Here is an 18,902-nt window from a genome sequence, read left to right as displayed (position 1 = left end):
TCCCTCTCTCTCTGACCCTCCCCCATTCATGTTCTGTCTCTCTCTGTCTCAAAAATAAATAAACGTTAAAAAAAAATTTAAAAAAAAAAGACACATACTAAATATGAGCAAAAGGAAATAAATTAGCTAGATATTTTCTAAACTTAAGATAATTGGATTATTACTTCTTGAAGATAAAAACATATATGCATAACTTCTTCCTAGAATATCAAATTGAAAAACAAAAGAAGCCACTGAAAACGAACCTCTTCCAAAACTCTGATTTATCAAATGTCCTACTGGGCTCCTTAAAAAATGTGTAAAATCACTATTTGTGGTTATAGTTGCAGTTATGTCTTAATATACATGAAATACTATTTATTTATTCCTATTAATTTAAGCACTTTGAATCAGTTACTCTTCTTTTTAAGAGAATACCTTCTTTGGTTTAAAATTATACTCTGCTGACATTTATTTTTGGATGATGATAATAAAAATGAGTCAGTAATAATTAAAAATAATGGTTATTTGGTTATATGTAAAACCGAGACACTGTAGACATTAATACATTCCAGTAGACATTACATTTTAAATAGCATTTTTATAGGGTTTGCTTGCCCTGTAAAGATTTTTGTTCATTGTAATTCTTATCTTTGAAATCATCAAGGAGATATGAAATCTTAACAATGCCCTCATGATGCAATCTGAAGCTATTGGCAGAGGTATCTTCAAATACAGTTTCATAGAGTCAAAGGTTTTCCACTTAGATGATGGTTTCATAAACCACACCCCGTCTAAATATGGACTTTGCTTACTTGTCCTGTGTTTTCAGATTCTAGATTAATTTGTAAATATAGTGATCATGCTTACTGACAGGATTACAAGTTAGCATAAAGTGTTTACCATCTGAAACCCATTAGTTGTGTTTCATGCAAGTGTGTTGCAATGGCAATGGTATTAGAGCCCAAATAATCAATTTGTGTTGCTAGTTTTAAGAGAGGAATATACTGTTTCTACTATTCTTCACAGTTTAAACAAGAATGGATGATTTTCTGTTATGATGTATGTCACTGAACTCAAGGCATTTGGTTCTAGACCAGCATTTTCACAGAAGGGAAAACATGTTGACGTAGAACTTGGAACAGCTACGATGAGTAGCACAACAGACAAGTTAAAAGGCCATGCAATAACGTCACCTGTCAGGAGAGGCTCTTTCTTGATGTTTTAGTTAAGCTCTTTAACTTCCATTATTAGTTGAAAATTCTGCAGAACTTTCCCCTAATTTTATTTTACTTTTTTAATTTCAAGTTTTTATTTAAATTCTAGTTAGCATATATGGTAAAATTGGTTTCAGGTGTAGAATTTAGTGATTCATCATTTATATATAACACCCAGGACTCATCAGAACAAGTTTCCCTAATTTTAAAATAAGGATTGTCTTGTAAGATACACTTGGTTTAAAAGACATATAATTTAAGCAAATTTGAACAGCAAGTTCCATAAAAGAATCTCAGGCTTAGAGAGTGGGATTCAAGGTTACAGCCATCAACAAAACAGGTGTTTAGGCATATAGCTAACGTTGTTTACAGATCTGTTATTAGACTTGGGGACTTAGAAGGTCATTTGAATGACTGAAGAAAGCGGTAAACAGATTGTTTAAACCTTGAAAACTATAGATGTGGGAGAAACCAGTGGATTCAGGCTACAACTTTAGTGGACCATTGATGTTTTTCAAGTCTGAGGATTCAATTTAGTGGCTCAGTTTTGTGTAGCTAAGAAACATTGGTCCAAAAAATGAGAGCAATGATAAAATAACCGTTCAGTTAATGATTGCCATTTATTGTGTATATAGAATACTCTAAAATAGAAAAATCATATTGTTTCCATCAGGAATTAAAACTCATTTCTTACTGGTATTCTCAACAGTTAGCTCTCAACTTTCTGGAATGAAAATTTCTTGAAACCAAATTTCATGAGTTTTCTTAGTGCTCAGCTCTAGGATAGTCATGCAGATCAGAAGAAAACAGGATTTAGTTCAAAATCTGGGCTCAATGGGTTTGAAAATGGAAGGCAAATAAGGGTACTAGGCAATGAGTTATAAGCCAGAGATTCTGTTTTATTTAAATTAGGTTCCCTAGAATATTTTTGAGCCCAGACTAGCGCCTCACCAGTCTTCAAACCCATTTAGCTCTTTGATGAAATCTATGTGTACACCTGTCATACAATGAAAGTGACTGCTCAGAACACTCTCCTTTTCCCCTCACTTTTAAAACAAGAAAATTGAAACCTATCACGCGTATGTCATAAGATTGACATGGGAAACAAAAAAAAAATGCAAAATCTCAAATATTTCTGCACCTGCTTTGTGTAATGCAATTTGCCAAATATTCTGGGATGTTCAAAGCTGGACAAAACACAAGTATTTTTCTCAAAAAGCCTTAGATATTGGATGGGCAGGAGAAATGGATATATGAATAAATATAACTTAAGGTAGAAAATGATATGTGCTACAAAAGGTAGAAGTAAATTAGTATCATATTTCTCAGATAAAAATGTTATCCTTTTATAGAGTGTGAACAGAGTTTTCATATGTGAAGTTTTCTATGACCTTCAAATAACTATTATCTGGATATAAGGTGATTCAGAAGAAAATATACTGGGGAGCAAGTAATGAGAGCAACTGCTTTGTTTAACTGGACAGATCATGATTCAAGTATCCCTTCTCAATTTTACTAGTTGTGTAATCTCACATCAATTATTTTCCCTTCTCATTGGCAAAATGGAAATATAATAGCATCTTTAATTACATTTGTTTTGAAGAAAATGAGAAAATGCATATAAAGTTCCTGGTACTACTACTACTACTTATTATTATTATTATTATTATTATTATTTTCATTTCTTTAATTATACGGTTTGGCAAGCGTTATAGTTTCATCAATGTTTGAGTACTTACCTTGATGAAATATAAAATAACTAGTGTTGTTTTTCTTTTTATCTCAATTGGTGTACCCCTATCTAATGTGGAAGTTAGAGCAGTAAGTTTGATATTGTTGTCAAAGTATGTGGCATTTCAACTCCAACAAGGATGATTGATGATAACTAATACATATGAGTAGCACTGTATATCACAGTGTATTTTACATGTATTGTCTGAATTAATCTTTATAATAACTAACAGGTAAATACCAATGTATCCCCATTTTACAGATGAGGATACGAAAGTGAGTTCATGCTTCTGGATCCACTGAATGAATAATAGTTTTAAAAACAAGAAGTATAAAATTTACCTTGTCTTACGACACAGAAAGAAATTGTTAGAAAGATACAGAATTAGTAGGTATCATGTAGATTTATTACTCCCACCATTTAAAAGAGTATTACATCAGATATGTGCTATTATTTCTATACACAAAACACTGTTGCTAGAACTGTTTCTAGCAGTAGAGAGGACGCAACAATTAAATTTGCCTCAATCCAGTTATGAAGTCATGTATTTACATGAGTTACTATACATAATCCATAATAGAGATATAGGCAAAGTACTAAGTGACAGAAAGTAAGGGAAATCTGAATTCTACTCAGTGTTCATCATAGAGGTCTGAATGAAGAAGGATCATATTTAAGCCGGGCCTTGGATAACTGGAACTTTGTGAAGAAGATCCTATACAGAGGGAATAAAAGAAACAAAAGTATGAAATATTAATAAAATGGTTACTATACGGCTATACTTGCAAATAGGAAAGATGGTGGAGACTTTTGGAGACCTTGCTAAATCTGAGACTGTTCTACAGGCAATTGTGATAGAAGAAAAGGACATTTCTGCCTCTTGATGACTGTGACACCCTAAATATAAGTTTTCTTTATATTACATAGTGGTGACTCTGGTGGAGTTATGAATGACAGGAGAAGAAAAGATTGTGAGAAGCATTTCAGGCACTATTTCACAAATTAACATGAGAGGTGATGAGCTACTGGTCTGGGAAAATGGCTAGGGAATTAAAAAGATGTGATGGAGTCAACAGAACTCGATAGAACTAAATTTAGGGAGGGATGGAGCATTCGATTCTACAGTGACACTGGCAATTTTAAACCATATAGTTTGGAGGAAAATGGTGAAATAAGGAATGTATGATGAGGTATGAGTTGGATAAAATTGGATGAGGATAATAATGATGACAGGGTAATATTTATTCTATTAAAATATATGTCTGTAAATTATTATATAAAGCATTAAAAATTTTTACAAATAAAGTATTATGTAAAGCATACTTATGCATTTTTATCTGTATAAATCAGGGAAGATAAATGCAAGAAATTGTAAAATAAGGTAGATGGTCTTGAATGAGATAGGAAGTATTCTAAGATCAAGAGTGATCAGCGTTAGTGGGCATATAAAACCAGATAAAAAATTGTCTAACACCATATTGATAAGCAATAAATTAGCTAGAAGTTGTAACTGGACCCTGCTTACTGAGAAATAATACTCTTTTTTTTTCCAATATATGAAATTTATTGTCAAATTGGTTTCCATACAACACCCAGTGTTCATCCCAAAAGGTGCCCTCCTCAATACCCATCACCCACCCTCCCCTCCCTCCCACCCCCCATCAACCCTCAGTTTGTTCTCAGTTTTTAATAGTCTCCTATGCTTTGGCTCTCTCCCACTCTAACCTCTTTTTTTTTTTTCCTTCCCCTCCCATGGGTTTCTGTTAAGTTTCTCAGGATCCACATAAGAGTGAAACCATATGGTATATGTATTTCTCTATATGGCTTATTTCACTTAGCATCACACTCTCAGTTCCATCCACGTTGCTACAAAAGGCCATATTTCATTCTTTTTCATTGCCACGTAGTATTCCATTGTGTATATAAACCACAATTTCTTTATCCATTCATCAGTTGATGGACATTTAGGCTCTTTCCATAATTTGGCTATTGTTGAGAGTGCTGCTATAAACATTGGGGTACAGGTGCCCCTATGCATCAGTACTCCTGTATCCCTTGGGTAAATTCCTAGCAGCGCTATTGCTGGGTCATAGGGTAGGTCTATTTTTAATTTTCTGAGGAACCTCCACACTGCTTTCCAGAGCGGCTGCACCAATTTGCATTCCCACCAACAGTGCAAGAGGGTTCCTGTTTCTCCACATCCCCTCCAGCATCTATAGTCTTCTGATTTGTTCATTTTGTCCACTCTGACTGGCGTGAGGTGATATCTGAGTGTGGTTTTGATTTGTATTTCCCTGATAAGGAGCGACGTTGAACATCTTTTCATGTGCCTGTTGGCCATCCGGATGTCTTCTTTAGAGAAGTGTCTATTCATGTTTTCTGCCCATTTCTTCACTGGGTTATTTGTTTTTCGGGTGTGGAGTTTGGTGAGCTCTTTATAGATTTTGGATACTAGCCCTTTGTCTGATATGTCATTTGCAAATATCTTTTCCCATTCCATTGGTTGCCTTTTAGTTTTGTTGGTTGTTTCCTTTGCTGTGCAGAAGCTTTTTATCTTCATAAGGTCCCAGTAATTCAATTTTGCTTTTATTTCCCTTGCCTTTGGGGATATGTCGAGTAAGAGATTGCTACGGCTGAGGTCAGAGAGGTCTTTTCCTGCTTTCTCCTCTAGGGTTTTGATGGTTTCCTGTCTCACATTCAGGTCCTTTATCCATTTTGAGTTTATTTTTGTGAATGGTGTGAGAAAGTGGTCGAGTTTCAACCTTCTGCATGTTGCTGTCCAGTTCTCCCAGCACCATTTGTTAAAGAGGCTGTCTTTTTTCCATTGGATGTTCTTTCCTGCTTTGTCAAAGATGAGTTGGCCATATGTTTGTGGGTCTAGTTCTGGGGTTTCTATTCTATTCCATTGGTCTATGTGTCTGTTTTTGTGCCAATACCATGCTGTCTTGATGATGACAGCTTTGTAGTAGAGGCTAAAGTCTGGGATTGTGATGCCTCCTGCCTTGGGGGTCTTCAAAATTACTTTGACTATTCGGGGCCTTTTGTGGTTCCATATGAATTTTAGGATTGCTTGTTCTAGCTTCGAGAAGAATGCTGGTGCAATTTTGATTGGGATTGCATTGAATGTGTAGATAGCTTTGGGTAGTATTGACATTTTGACAATATTTATTCTTCCAATCCATGAGCAGGGAATGTTTTTCCATTCTTTATATCTCCTTCAATTTCCTTCATAAGCTTTCTATAGTTTTCAGCATACAGATCTTTTACATCTTTGGTTAGATTTATCCCTAGGTATTTTATGCTTCTTGGTGCAATTGTGAATGGGATCAGTTTCTTTATTTGTCTTTCTGTTGCTTCATTGTTAGTGTATAAGAATGCAACTGATTTCTGTACATTGATTTTGTATCCTGCAACTTTGCTGAATTCATGTATCAGTTCTAGCAGACTTTTGGTAGAGTCTATTGGATTTTCCATGTATAATATCATCTCATCTGCAAAAAGTGAAAGCTTGACTTCATCTTTGCCAATTTTGATGCCTTTGATTTCCTCTTGTTGTCTGATTGCTAATGCTAGAACTTCCAACAATATGTTAAACAACAGCGGTGAGAGTGGACATCCCTGTCGTGTTCCTGATCTCAGGGAAAAAGTTCTCAGTTTTTCCCCATTGAGGATGATGTTAGCTGTGGGCTTTTCATAAATGGCTTTTATGATCTTTAAGTATGTTCCTTCTATCCCAACTTTGTCAAGGGTTTTTATTAAGAAAGGGTGCTGGATTTTGTCAAAGGCCTTTTCTGCATTGATTGACAGGATAATATGGTTCTTGTCTTTTTTTTTTTTTATTAATGTGATGTATCACGTTGATTGATTTGTGAATGTTGAACCAGCCCTGCTTCCCAGGAATGAATCCCACTTGATCATGGTGAATAATTCTTTTTATATGCCGTTGAATTCGATTTGCTAGTATCTTATTGAGAATTTTTGCATCCATATTCATCAGGGATATTGGCCTGTAGTTCTCTTTTTTTACTGGGTCTCTGTCTGGTTTAGGAATCAAAGTAATACTGGCTTCATAGAATGAAGTCTGGAAGTTTTCCTTCCCTTTCTATTTCTTGGAATAGCTTGAGAAGGATAGGTATTATCTCTGCTTTAAACAACTCTCCTGGGAAGCCATCTGGTCCTGGACTCTTATTTGTTGGGACATTTTTGATAACCGATTCAATTTCTTTGCTGGTGATGGGTCTGTTCAAGCTTTCTATTTCCTCCTGATTGAGTTTTGGAAGAGTGTGGGTGTTTAGGAATTTGTCCATTTCTTCCAGGTTGTCCAATTTGTTGGCATATAATTTTGCATAGTATTCGCTGATAATTGTTTGTATCTCTGAGGGATTGGTTGTAATAATCCCATTTTCATTCATGATTTTATCTATTTGGGTCATCTCCCTTTTCTTTTTGAGAAGCCTGGCTAGGGGTTTGTCAATTTTGTTTATTTTTTCAAAAAACCAACTCTTGGGGCGCCTGGGTGGCGCAGTCGGTTAAGCGTCCGGCTTCAGCCAGGTCACGATCTCGCGGTCCGTGAGTTCGAGCCCTGCGTCAGGCTCTGGGCTGATGGCTCGGAGCCTGGAGCCTGTTTCCGATTCTGTGTCTCCCTCTCTCTCTGCCCCTCCCCCGTTCATGCTCTGTCTCTCTCTGTCCCAAAAATAAATAAACGTTGAAAAAAAAAATTAAAAAAAAAAAAAAAAACCAACTCTTGGTTTCGTTGATCTGCTCTACATTTTTTTTAGATTCTATATTGTTTATTTCTGCTCTGATCTTTGTTATTTCTCTTCTTCTGATGGGTTTAGGCTGCCTTTGCTGTTCTGCTTCTATTTCCTTTAGGTGTGCTGTTAGATTTTGTATTTGGGATTTTTCTTGTTTCTTGAGATAGGCCTGGATTGCAATGTATTTTCCTCTCAGGACTGCCTTCGCTGCGTCCCAAAGCGTTTGGATTGTTGTATTTTCATTTTCGTTTGTTTCCATATATTTTTTAATTTCTTCTATAGTTGCCTGGTTGACCCACTCATTCTTTAGTAAGGTGTTTTTTAACCTCCATGCTTTTGGAAGTTTTCCAGACTTTTTTCTGTGGTTGATTTCAAGCTTCATGGCATTGTGGTCTGAAAGTATGCATGGTATAATTTCAATTCTTGTGAACTTATGAAGGGCTGTTTTGTGACCCAGTATATGATCTATCTTGGAGAATGTTCCATGTGCACTCGAGAAGAAAGTATATTCTGTTGCTTTGGGATGCAGAGTTCTAAATATATCTGTCAAGTCCATCTGATCCAATGTCTCATTCAGGGCCCTTGTTTCTTTATTGACCGTGTGTCTAGATGATCTATCCATTTCTGTTAGTGGAGTTTTAAAGTCCCCTGCAATTACCACATTCTTATCAATAAGGTTGCTTATGTTTATGAGTAATTATTTTATATATTTGGGGGCTCCCATATTCGGCGCATAGACATTTATAATTGTTAGCTCTTCCTGATGGATAGACCCTGTAATTATTATATAATGCCCTTCTTCATCTCTTGTTACAGCCTTTAATTTAAAGTCTAGTTTGTCTGATATAAGTATGGCTACTCCAGCTTTCTTTTGGCTTCCAGTAGCCTGATAAATAGTTCTCCATCCCCTCACTCTCAATCTAAAGGTGTCCTCAGATCTAAAATGAGTCTCTTGTAGACAGCAAATAGATGGGTCTTGTTTTTTTATCCATTCTGATACCCTATGTCTTTTGGTTGGCGCATTTAATCCATTTACATTCAGTGTTATTATAGAAAGATACGGGTTAGAGTCATTTCGATGTCTGTATGTTTTATGCTTGTAGTGATGCCTCTGGTACTTTGTCTCACAGGATCCCCCTTAGGATCTCTTGTAGGGCTGGTTTAGTGGTGACAAATTCCTTCAGTTTTTGTTTGTTTGGGAAGACCTTTATCTCTCCTTCTATTCTAAATGACAGACTTGCTGGATAAAGGATTCTTGGCTGCATATTTTTCCTGTTTAGCACACTGAAGATCTCGTGCCAATTCTTTCTGGCCTGCCAAGTTTCAAAAGAGAGATCAGTCACAAGCCTTATAGGTCTCCCTTTATATGTGAGGGCATGTTTATCCCTTGCTGCTTTCAGAATTTTCTCTTTATCCTTGTATTTTGCCAGTTTCACTATGATATGTCGTGTAGAAGATCGATTCAATTTACGTCTGAAGGGAGTTCTCTGTGTCTCTTGGATTTCAATGCCTTTTTCCTTCCCCAGTTTAGGGAAGTTCTCAGCTATGATTTCTTCAAGTACCCCTTCAGCACCTTTCCCTCTCTCTTCCTCCTCTGGGATACCAATTATGTGTATATTATTTCTTTTTAGTGTATCACTTAGTTCTCTAATTTTCCCCTCATACTCCTGGATTTTTTTATCTCTCTTTCTCTCAGCTTCCTCTTTTCCCATAACTTTATCTTCTAGTTCACCTATTCTCTCCTCTGCCTCTTCAACCCGAGCCATCGTGGTTTCCATTTTGTTTTGCATTTCGTTTAAAGCATTTTTCAGCTCCTCGTGACTGTTCCTTAGTCCCTTGATCTCTGTAGCAAGAGATTCTCTGCTGTTCTCTATACTGTTTTCAGCCCAGTGATTAATTTTATGACTATTATTCTAAATTCACTTTCTGTTATATTATTTAAATCTTTTTTGATCAGCTCATTAGCTGTTGTTATTTCCTGGAGATTCTTCTGAGGGGAATTCTTCCGCTTGGTCATTTTGGATAGTCCCTGGAGTGGTGAGGACCTGCAGGGCACTTCCCCTGTGCTGTGGTGTATAACTGGAGGTCGTGGGCGGGGCCGCAGTCCGACCTGATGTCTGCCCCCAGCCCACCGCTGGGGCCACAGTCAGACTGGTGTGTGCCTTCTCTTCCCCTCTCCTAGGGGCGGGATTCACTGTGGGGTGGCGTGGCCCGTCTGGGCTACTTGCACACTGACAGGCTTGTGGGGCTGGGGATCTGGGGTATTAGCTGGGGTGGGTAGGCAAGGTGCACGGGGGCAGGAGGGGCAGGCTTAGCTCACTGTTCCTTAGGTGATCCACTTCAGGAGGGGCCCTGTGGCAGTGGGAGGGAGTCAGATCTGCTGCCGGAGGTTTGGCTCCACAGAAGCACAGAGTTGGGTGTTTGCGTGGAGCGAGCAAGTTCCCTGGCAGGAACTGGTTCCCTTTGGGATTTTGGCTGGGGGATGGGCGAGGGAGATGGCGCTGCCGAGCGCCTTTGTTCCCTGCCTAGCTGAGCTCTGTCATCCGGGGGCTCAGCAACTCTCCCTCCCTTTGTCCTCCAGCCTTCCCGCTTTCCAAGCAGAGCTGTTAACTTATGACCTCCCAGAGGCTAAGTCGAGCTTGCTGTTGGAACACACTCCATCCGGCCCCTCCACTTTTGCCAGCCAGACTGGGGGGCTGTGCTTGGCAGGCAGGCTGCCCCTCTGCCCTGGCTCCCTCCCTCCAGTCCGTGGAGCACGCACCGCCTCGCTGTCCTTCCTACCCTCTTGCGTGGGCTTCTCGTCTGCGCTTGGCTCCGGAGACTCTGTTCTGCTAATCCTCTGGTGGTTTTCTGGGTTAGTTAGGCAGGTGTAGGTGGAATCTAAGTGATCAGCAGGACGCGCGGTGAGCCCAGCGTCCTCCTACGCCGCCATCTTCCGGCCTCCAAGTATCGAGAAATAATACTCTTAATTATGAGATGCGAGGCATAGTAAAATAAATGGTAAACTGGTGTGAGACATTTAATAACAAGGACTTGATGAAAATAGAAGGCAAAAAATGGTACTAGGCAATGAGTTTTAAGCCAAAGACTCTGTTTCATTTAAATTAGGCTCCCTAGGGGCGCCTGGGTGGCGCAGTCGGTTAAGCGTCCGACTTCAGCCAGGTCACGATCTCGCGGTCCGTGAGTTTGAGCCCCGCGTCGGGCTCTGGGCTGATGGCTCAGAGCCTGGAGCCTGTTTCCAGTTCTGTGTCTCCCTCTCTCTCTGCCCTTCCCCCGTTCATGCTGTGTCTCTCTCTGTCCCAAAAATAAATAAACGTTGAAAAAAAAAATTTTAATTTAGGCTCCCTAGAATATTTTTGAGTTCAGGCTTGTGACTTACCTGGTAATGGAATGACTTGGAATATAAGGATTCAAGGTGGAGTAAAATAAAAGCAGCTCCTGACTCTTATTTTTCAACTATTGTTAAGAATATGGCTGGCTGCATATGAGGCAACTACTGGAAAATAACCAGTCTAGAATTAATTAATCATGAATAATGTTAATAATATGCTAATGACAGGTGCCTGGCGCAGGTTTTTTTTTTTTTTTTTTTTTTTTTGTGCATTAAAGTCATCATCTTATGTAGTCATTACAAAAACCTTAGAAGGTAAGTATAGATCAATGTACTAATGGAACAGCCATGCAATTGCACTCATCACATCCTCAGCCAATACAGGAGAACATAAAATTCAGAAAATAAAAATGTGAAAATGAAAGTCTGAGACTTTACAATTCTTGACGTAGAGTTTATATATGGAGTCATAATGTTAACCACAGAGATAACAGTGAGAAGAAAATAGGCCTGGAGGCAGAGCTTTGAGACATCTTTAATTTTTCTGAAGCTTTTGGAAAACATTGCAGGCAACAATTAGATTTTTACCCTTAAATGTAAGTGGTCTGTGGGGATGACAAGTTCAGAGTTGTTCATCCAGCATTGACAAAAAATTTGAATTATATAAACATTAACTTTCTCGTTCTGCAGTTCTTTTCTTTAATGTTTTTTTTTTTTTTTTGAGAGAGAAAGAGAACAAGTGAGGGAGGGGAGACAGAGAACACAAAGCAGGTTCCACTAGGTCAGTGCAGAGCCTGACATGGGGCTCGAACTGACAAACCATGAGATCATGACCTGAGCCAAAATCAAGAGTCACTTAACTGACTGAACCACCCTCATGCCCCTTATTCTGAAGTTCTTGATGAGATGTTATGACCATGCCAACTTCAGCAACTTTCTTGACAACTTCATGCATGACATCAAGTTTGGTTAGATAATGTGGTCATCTGAAGGGGAAGCAAGAGACTAAGAAAGCTGCAGAAAGGTTCAAGGAGAACTGGAGGGGACGAGTATCTCAAAGCCAGGGAAGAGCGTTTAAAGAAGGAAGTAATAATATGTTTCAAATGTTACAAAGCGGCCAAAAAGACTGAGAATTGAGATGAGATTTTTTTGGACCTCAAAGAGTAACTTCTACAGAGCAGTGGCGGATGAAGCCAACAAACAATGGATGGAAGACAGAATGACCTAGAGAATCATCAGGAACTACAGACAATGTGTGCCTACCTGTGGCTTTTTATAAACATTTTATAAAACTTCTTAAGAGGACTGAATCTTATCTATCCTTAAATAGGAAGAACAGAGACATTGCTCACAGATCTAGAGTTCCTAAGATCAAGACAGGAAAGAAAAAAAAAAAAAAAAAAAAAAAAGACCAGGGAACTGTAACTCTCTCATCCGCGTCTAATGCTTTGGCAAATGTGTCTGACATCTGGCTCAATGTAAGAGTTGGCATCATTCTCTTTGACTAGGAGGAAAAGTTGAAGAAATGGTTACTAAGGAGTCCTCCATCGCTTTGCATACTCAAAATATCTTCTCTACCATCATTTACCACCCTAAAAGGGAATGCTTATCTATTTACTTAACATTTGTGTCTTCTTCACGGGTGCTGCTAAAGGAAAAGGAAGTTAAAGGCAACAGAAACACAAAATGTTAACACTCCACAAAATAGAAGAATATTTAGAAGGGCTAGGAAGAGTTTTCTAAGTTCAGGAAAGGTTACAATATTCTACAGTTGTACCACAGCTAGGCAAGCATTAACATCCCCACTGTTACCGTATAATTAAATACAAGATGACTAGGGGACAGTCTGAGGTGAGCAGGCATATATTCCACTTGGCTGACTTTCCAGCTGAGCAAATGTTTCTCTTGGATTGAACACAGACCTTCATTTATTTTCATTGTGAATCATTTTCCTGGAAGTCACTGTTGCATAAATGGTGATTCCCTGACTCCTGATTAACTGAGACAACCAGAATCAGTAAGTGTGCAAAGAGCTCAACAGTCAAGTTTCTTTTCCAAGATATTTCTTTATCAATTTTCTCATTCTGGACTGTGAAATGGTCTTTCTGTGAGGATCTCCAGGCAGTAGTCATGGAATTAATCCTGATAATGCTTGAGGACTGTGTTCATTGCTCACATAACTATACTCTAGACCTCCTTAGAATGTGGTGGGAAGCCGTCATCCACCCTGAGATCTGACAGCTTGTGTTTTCCCTCCACTCTTCCCACCCAATGGCAGAACCTGGACAGATGCCAAAGATCTTCTAGAGATATGTAGAAAACAATTTAAAAACAGCTACAGAAACTTGGGGACCAGATGGAGATATTTGTATGACCAAAAAAAAAATATTTTATTATGAAAGTTTCAATTAAAATACCATTTCCTGTAAAAAATATGGGGGGAAACACAACAAAAAATCTAAAATGTTGACTGCTCACCTCTGAGATATATTATTCAGGGCAACTGCTATTTTTCCCTTTTTGTAAGCATTGGTAATATCTAGAATTTCCAGAGCTATCAAGAATTTGACTATAATTTTTTTTAAATCATCTTAAAAACCAACTTTACATGGGAAGTTATAAATATAAGCAGATTAACATAATCACGGATTATCACTGGATGATCATTTGGATCATGGAATATTGGGTCTGAAAGAAGCAATCTTATTATGGCACAGATGAGAAAAAAATGAGTGAAGGGAAAATGACTTGTCCTTTGACAAATATTCACATTACTCAAGGTAAGTGTGTACCTCTTACCTTAAAGGTGAACCTCATCTTAGAAATATCTCTGTTCTGACTGAGTTCAAGCCTGAGTTACACTGTGAGAGCCAAATACTGACCTAGAATCAGTCCATGACCTAAGAATCACTTAAATATTTTCCAGTGTCTGACACATAATTGGTGGCCCATGCCTATCATACAGTCGGTGCTGGATAGATGAATGAATGATAATAAAAGTTGTTCAAAGACGGGCTCATTATAGTATGGTATGGTATGATATAGTATGGTATAGTATAGTACATTATATTATAGTAAACTGGTGAGGAGCGACAGTTTGGAAACTGAGGACCATGTGCTTTCTTTTCTCTGCTGCCTGGGATAAATTATGTTAGCTCAAAATGGTAAAAATTAAAAAAAAAAAAAAACAATAACAAATAAAGGAAAAATAATCACCAGTCGTAAATAAAAGAGACTGCTACCCAGTTAGTAATTATGTCAAACAAATAAAGCTGTCCAGTTGTGCTCTAGCTTCATTTGACCTATTTAGAAAAAAAAAATTAAAGAAGAAAAAAGAAGCAGAATGAAGGAATATATTATCCTAACAGAGACAGTTCTAGCTCTGAATCTACATCTAATTCTGTTTTTTACCAAGTATCCAACATAAATTCTCCCTCTCAGCATATTGGAGGGTGAAAACACATGCTAATACCAATAAATTGGATATGTTTGGGAAATTTATGTGTGCATTATATAAAAAAATATTTGCATATAGCCCCAGATGGAGGAGTCAACAGAGCATGAACCTTGGTTGCCAGGATAACAATGTACACATTACACTGGGAGATGAAATTTGTGTGTGAGACAATTCAATGGCTGATTACAAGAGTGACACATTCTGGGATGATGTGCCTTTAAATTCAGCAGTAAACATGGATATGGGACTCCTGCTGTTTGCCAGCACACGTTTCCACATGTCTGGCTTATTCCCAAGCACAGCTTCCTAGAGCATTCAAGGTGTGTTTTATTTACTGATTATCCATCAGCTATAAAAGAATAAAATCCCCACAAGGTATTTATAGAGTATAGTTTTAAGCACCCTGTGGTCTGTGTGGCATGAATGATAATGGCAGGAGCAAAGTGGAAAAGTTGTTAAGAACCAGCAGGCTACGTAAAGGTGCTAAATACGTGCTAGGTTCTAGCTATGTAACCTTGGCAATTGATTGATTGATTGATTGATTGATTTCACAGCAGTTACATAAGTTTTTTAAACTGTACAGTAGACATGATAATACTATTTATTTCATAAACATCTGTGAGGATTTAGTAAGATATGTACACAAAGAAATCACTATAACATCTAGCAAATGGTCAAGTGTGCAATAATTGTTATTTTCAATCTTTTTCTAAGAACTGACATTTTAAGATCTGAGATGTGTCTTAAACTGAGTCTGCATTTCCAAAATGTGATATTAAGTGTTCCCTTGATAGTGAATGTCACTGGCATTTAAAATAGGAGAGACGGGGCAGATCATTTGTGATGAAACTGATTGTCCAGAAGGCTGAGTGGGACTCATGACATAAATCGTGAGCATGCACGGTCTATAGGAGCAGCACGGCCAAAAGTCAGTTGAAAGAGAGTCTGAGACTTTTCAGAAACATTTCTGAAGAAAAGACCCCGAGGAGAGGATTTGGCCCAGTTTTAAAACCATTGGGTCAGAAAATGCTTTTTTTGTTTGTTTTTCTTCCCTGAATATACTCAGGTCTTTCATTTAATGTTGTCCTTGGCCCAGCCCCCACCCATTCAATGACATTGATCCCCTCGGTAAAATGAATACTAGAAGTCAAAAGGGAAGGGGCCACATTATATAAAACTCTGCAAAATTCCTAAACACAAACTGCACTGCTTATGCACCTCCTCTCTGTAAATAGAGCCATTATAAAAGGGAGAGAGACATAGTCCTGTCCTTTTGTCACTGATTCTGTGCGTCCCTGATATCTGAAAGGCATCCACATATTAGTAGTATGGCCACTCCCCTAGGAAGTGATGGGAGACCATGGTACCTGCGGGGCAGAGGTGGATGGGAATGGGAGAGGCAATAGCAATGCCCAGTAGGAGTGCTGAGAGTACCAGGCACAGAGTGAGCCTTCGATAAACATTTGTTTAATGGCTTCATGTTCCCTGTACTGGGTTGAATTTTGTCACCCCAAAAGATACGTTTAAGTCCTAAGCCGTGGTAACCGTGAATGTGATCTTACTTAGAAACAGGGTCTTTGCCAAAGCAATGAAGTTAAAGTGAGGTCATACTGGGGTTGGGTGTACCTTAATCCAATGAGATGTCTTTATTAGAAGGAGGAGATCTATACGCAAACATCCATAAAAGAACAATGACGCATGACTATAGAGGCAGAAACTGGAGCGATGCATCTACAAGCCAGGGGCTGCCAAGGATTGACAGCATCCACCCGAAGGTAGGCGTAGCTGGCACGGAAGGATTCTCTGTAGAGCCTTTGGAGAGAGCCGAGGGCTGCCAACACCTTCGTTTCAGACTTCAAGCCTACAGTGCAGAAGAGAATACATTTCTGTTTTTTCAAAGCACTTGGTTTGCAGTACTTTGTAGCAGCCACCCCAGGAAATTAACGCAATCCCCAAAGAAAAGGTATCGTCCAAATACCTAGCGAAGTCTATGGGGCTTAGTGAGGGGTTCAGACACCTACTAGGTGGATCTATAGTGCCTGGTAAAATGGCAATAAGAGAGCAGCGCTTAGCAGAATCTATAAAGTCTCTCTGCTATTGCTGGGTGAGGGTTGGTCACACTGTTTAAAATGCACTTGCAAAGATAACCTTCGAGGGGCTGCCGGTAGATTTTGAATAAAAAGGGCAACAGAGGGGACATTGTAGGGAGCTAGAGTTGATGAGCAGGTAAAGACAAAATCCATCTCCCCACGGCCTCAGTCTCAGCTCCAAGATGGGGAGGGCCTGGGGAAAAGTAGCCCACAACAATATGGAACAGTTTCTACCTGATTATATGAAGAACTACATCAGGCTGTCTTTTACTGCATTTGGATCTCTTCGAGTTGTAAATGTTTTAGGGTCACTTATTACCCAGAAATGTGCTTTTTGCTAGAATGATTATGCCAACCGTTGCACTTAAAAGGCTCTTGATCACTGAACACAGTGAAAAGTAATTCGGAAATGCTGACTCTAGAGAAATGTTTTGATAACAGAAGCTGCCGAGTTGAGCCAGAATGAAAGCATTTCTTAACCTCAAATTGAAAATATTTAAAAAAGCATGGTGAAAAACAGTAATAACAAGCCTTAAAAAGCCGATGATAAACCTACACCAGAAGTAACGATTAAATGAATTTTGACTAAACAAGATCCATAAAGCACCTATCAACAAGGCCCGGGTCCATTATAGGTAATAGAATGGTTGATAGGCATAGGAGTATGATAAATGTTAATGGTGAATTGCAGGTATATTTTTTTCTTCTTAAAATTGTCTTTCTATGATTGAGTGATTTGTAGTAGATACTTAGTCAGCTAAGGCCGAAAGCATTACAAAGATGTCAAGATAGCCTTGGCAGGTGGTTAGAAAGGTTCCATAGGAAGGGGTTGAAATGCAAACAGCTACTGTACCCACTCTATACATTCCAGTGCTTTTCTTGGGGGAGGGGCAGATATACTGGTCGGAAGAGAGCTGTGGGTTCAACAATAACAAGTTTTAGAGTACATTAAAACTAACATTAGAATTTCATTGCTTCCACGAACCAGGGCCAGCTCTCCGTCTGTTACTAATGTTGATTTAACCAAATGCATGCCACTAGAAACCCACTGGCATACAGAAATTAGTAATGTGGGGCTGTAAATTAGAGCTGTATACTGTAGTTATGGAGGTCTGCCTTCGATCAGTACACGTGCGGTTTTTCAGGTCAGGTGGTAGAGCAGGCATTTAGTTGGTGTCATGGAGTCCTTCAAACGATGAACATTAGGGTCCTCAGTGGTTTACAGAGCACGTGGCAAGGGGAGACTCTAAGTATCTAACGTGTAGAGAGACAAACAGGCACACGTTCAGTTTGGAAAAGATTCAGAAGAAGGTAGTATCTACTTACCTAAATGTCCAGAAAAGTGTTTCTTTCTGTCCCTAGAGAAGATTGAGAAGCACGAAGGATCCCAATTCTGTTGCTGTAACAGAATGCCGTAGACTGAATGGCTTCAACACCAACTTGTTTTCTCACAGATCTGAAGGCTGGCAGTCTGAGATCAAAGTGCTAGCCGAATCTAATTTAGTTACCAGTGAGAGCACTCTTCCTGGGCTCATATATAAATGAGGAGAGAGAGAGAGAGAGAAGGCGGGAGAGAGAGAGAGAGAGAGACAGAGAGAGGCTGATTTTAAGGAATTAGCTCATGTAGTTATGGAGGCTAGCAAGCCCAAAATCTACTAGGCAGGCCTGCAGGTAGCCTGAAGATTCAGGGAAGAGCTCCTGGTGTAGCTAGGATCCTAAGGCAGTTTGGAGGCAGAATTCTCTCTTCCTTGGGGGAACTCAGTCTGTTTCCCCTTACGGCCTTTAACTGATTAGAAGAGGCCCACTCACTTAATGGAGAGTAATTTGCTTTACTCAGAATTGACTGATTTAAATGTTAATCTCATCTAAAATATCTTCACAGCAATATCCAGACTGGTGTTAGACCAAATATCTGGATGCCATGGCTTAGCCAAGTTGACCCATAAAATAACCATTACATCCACGTATCCTTGAACCGCATGAGGGTAGAGATTATGACTGCATTGTCCATTAGTCTATCTCTAGAATCCAGACACTAGAACAGGTATACAGCATATAGTAAAAGCCTCAGTATTTCTTGAAAGATTAGCTTCTTTTGAAGATTGAAGATATATTATCCACAATCCAGAATATTACATAATACAAATCAGTAGTAATGGCAAGCTAAAACAAAGACAGGGCCTATTTAAAGGCAAGGGCTATTTGCAGCCTTTCTGCCCCATGTTACATGGAGATAATACTGTGTCTACAAATGAGTCATCCATCAATGAGGAAGCATAGTCAGAGGAAGGGTAGTCAGAGGGTGCCCTCTATCTTTAATCGGAGCAAAGGCCAAGTTGCAA

The 18,902-nt window shown here is 38.8% G+C and overlaps 2 long non-coding RNA genes across 5 annotated transcripts in view; one reads left to right on the top strand and one right to left on the bottom strand.

The window, feature by feature from the left end:
- LOC123603438 overlaps positions 1-18,902 on the top strand; it is a 185,642-nt gene that overhangs the window by 143,182 nt on the left and 23,558 nt on the right. The gene's annotated exons all lie outside the window — the stretch shown is intronic.
- On the bottom strand, positions 3,296-18,084 carry LOC123603439. Its single transcript, XR_006714887.1, has 3 exons — positions 17,887-18,084; positions 16,097-16,331; positions 3,296-3,643 (listed from the first exon to the last, which is right to left on the bottom strand). It is a non-coding gene; the product is annotated as an uncharacterized LOC123603439 (long non-coding RNA).

The sequence above is a fragment of the Leopardus geoffroyi genome, chromosome E1, assembly GCF_018350155.1.
Source record: "Leopardus geoffroyi isolate Oge1 chromosome E1, O.geoffroyi_Oge1_pat1.0, whole genome shotgun sequence".
NCBI classification, from domain to species: domain Eukaryota; kingdom Metazoa; phylum Chordata; class Mammalia; order Carnivora; family Felidae; genus Leopardus; species Leopardus geoffroyi.
This window is presented reverse-complemented; position numbering and strand designations above follow the sequence as displayed.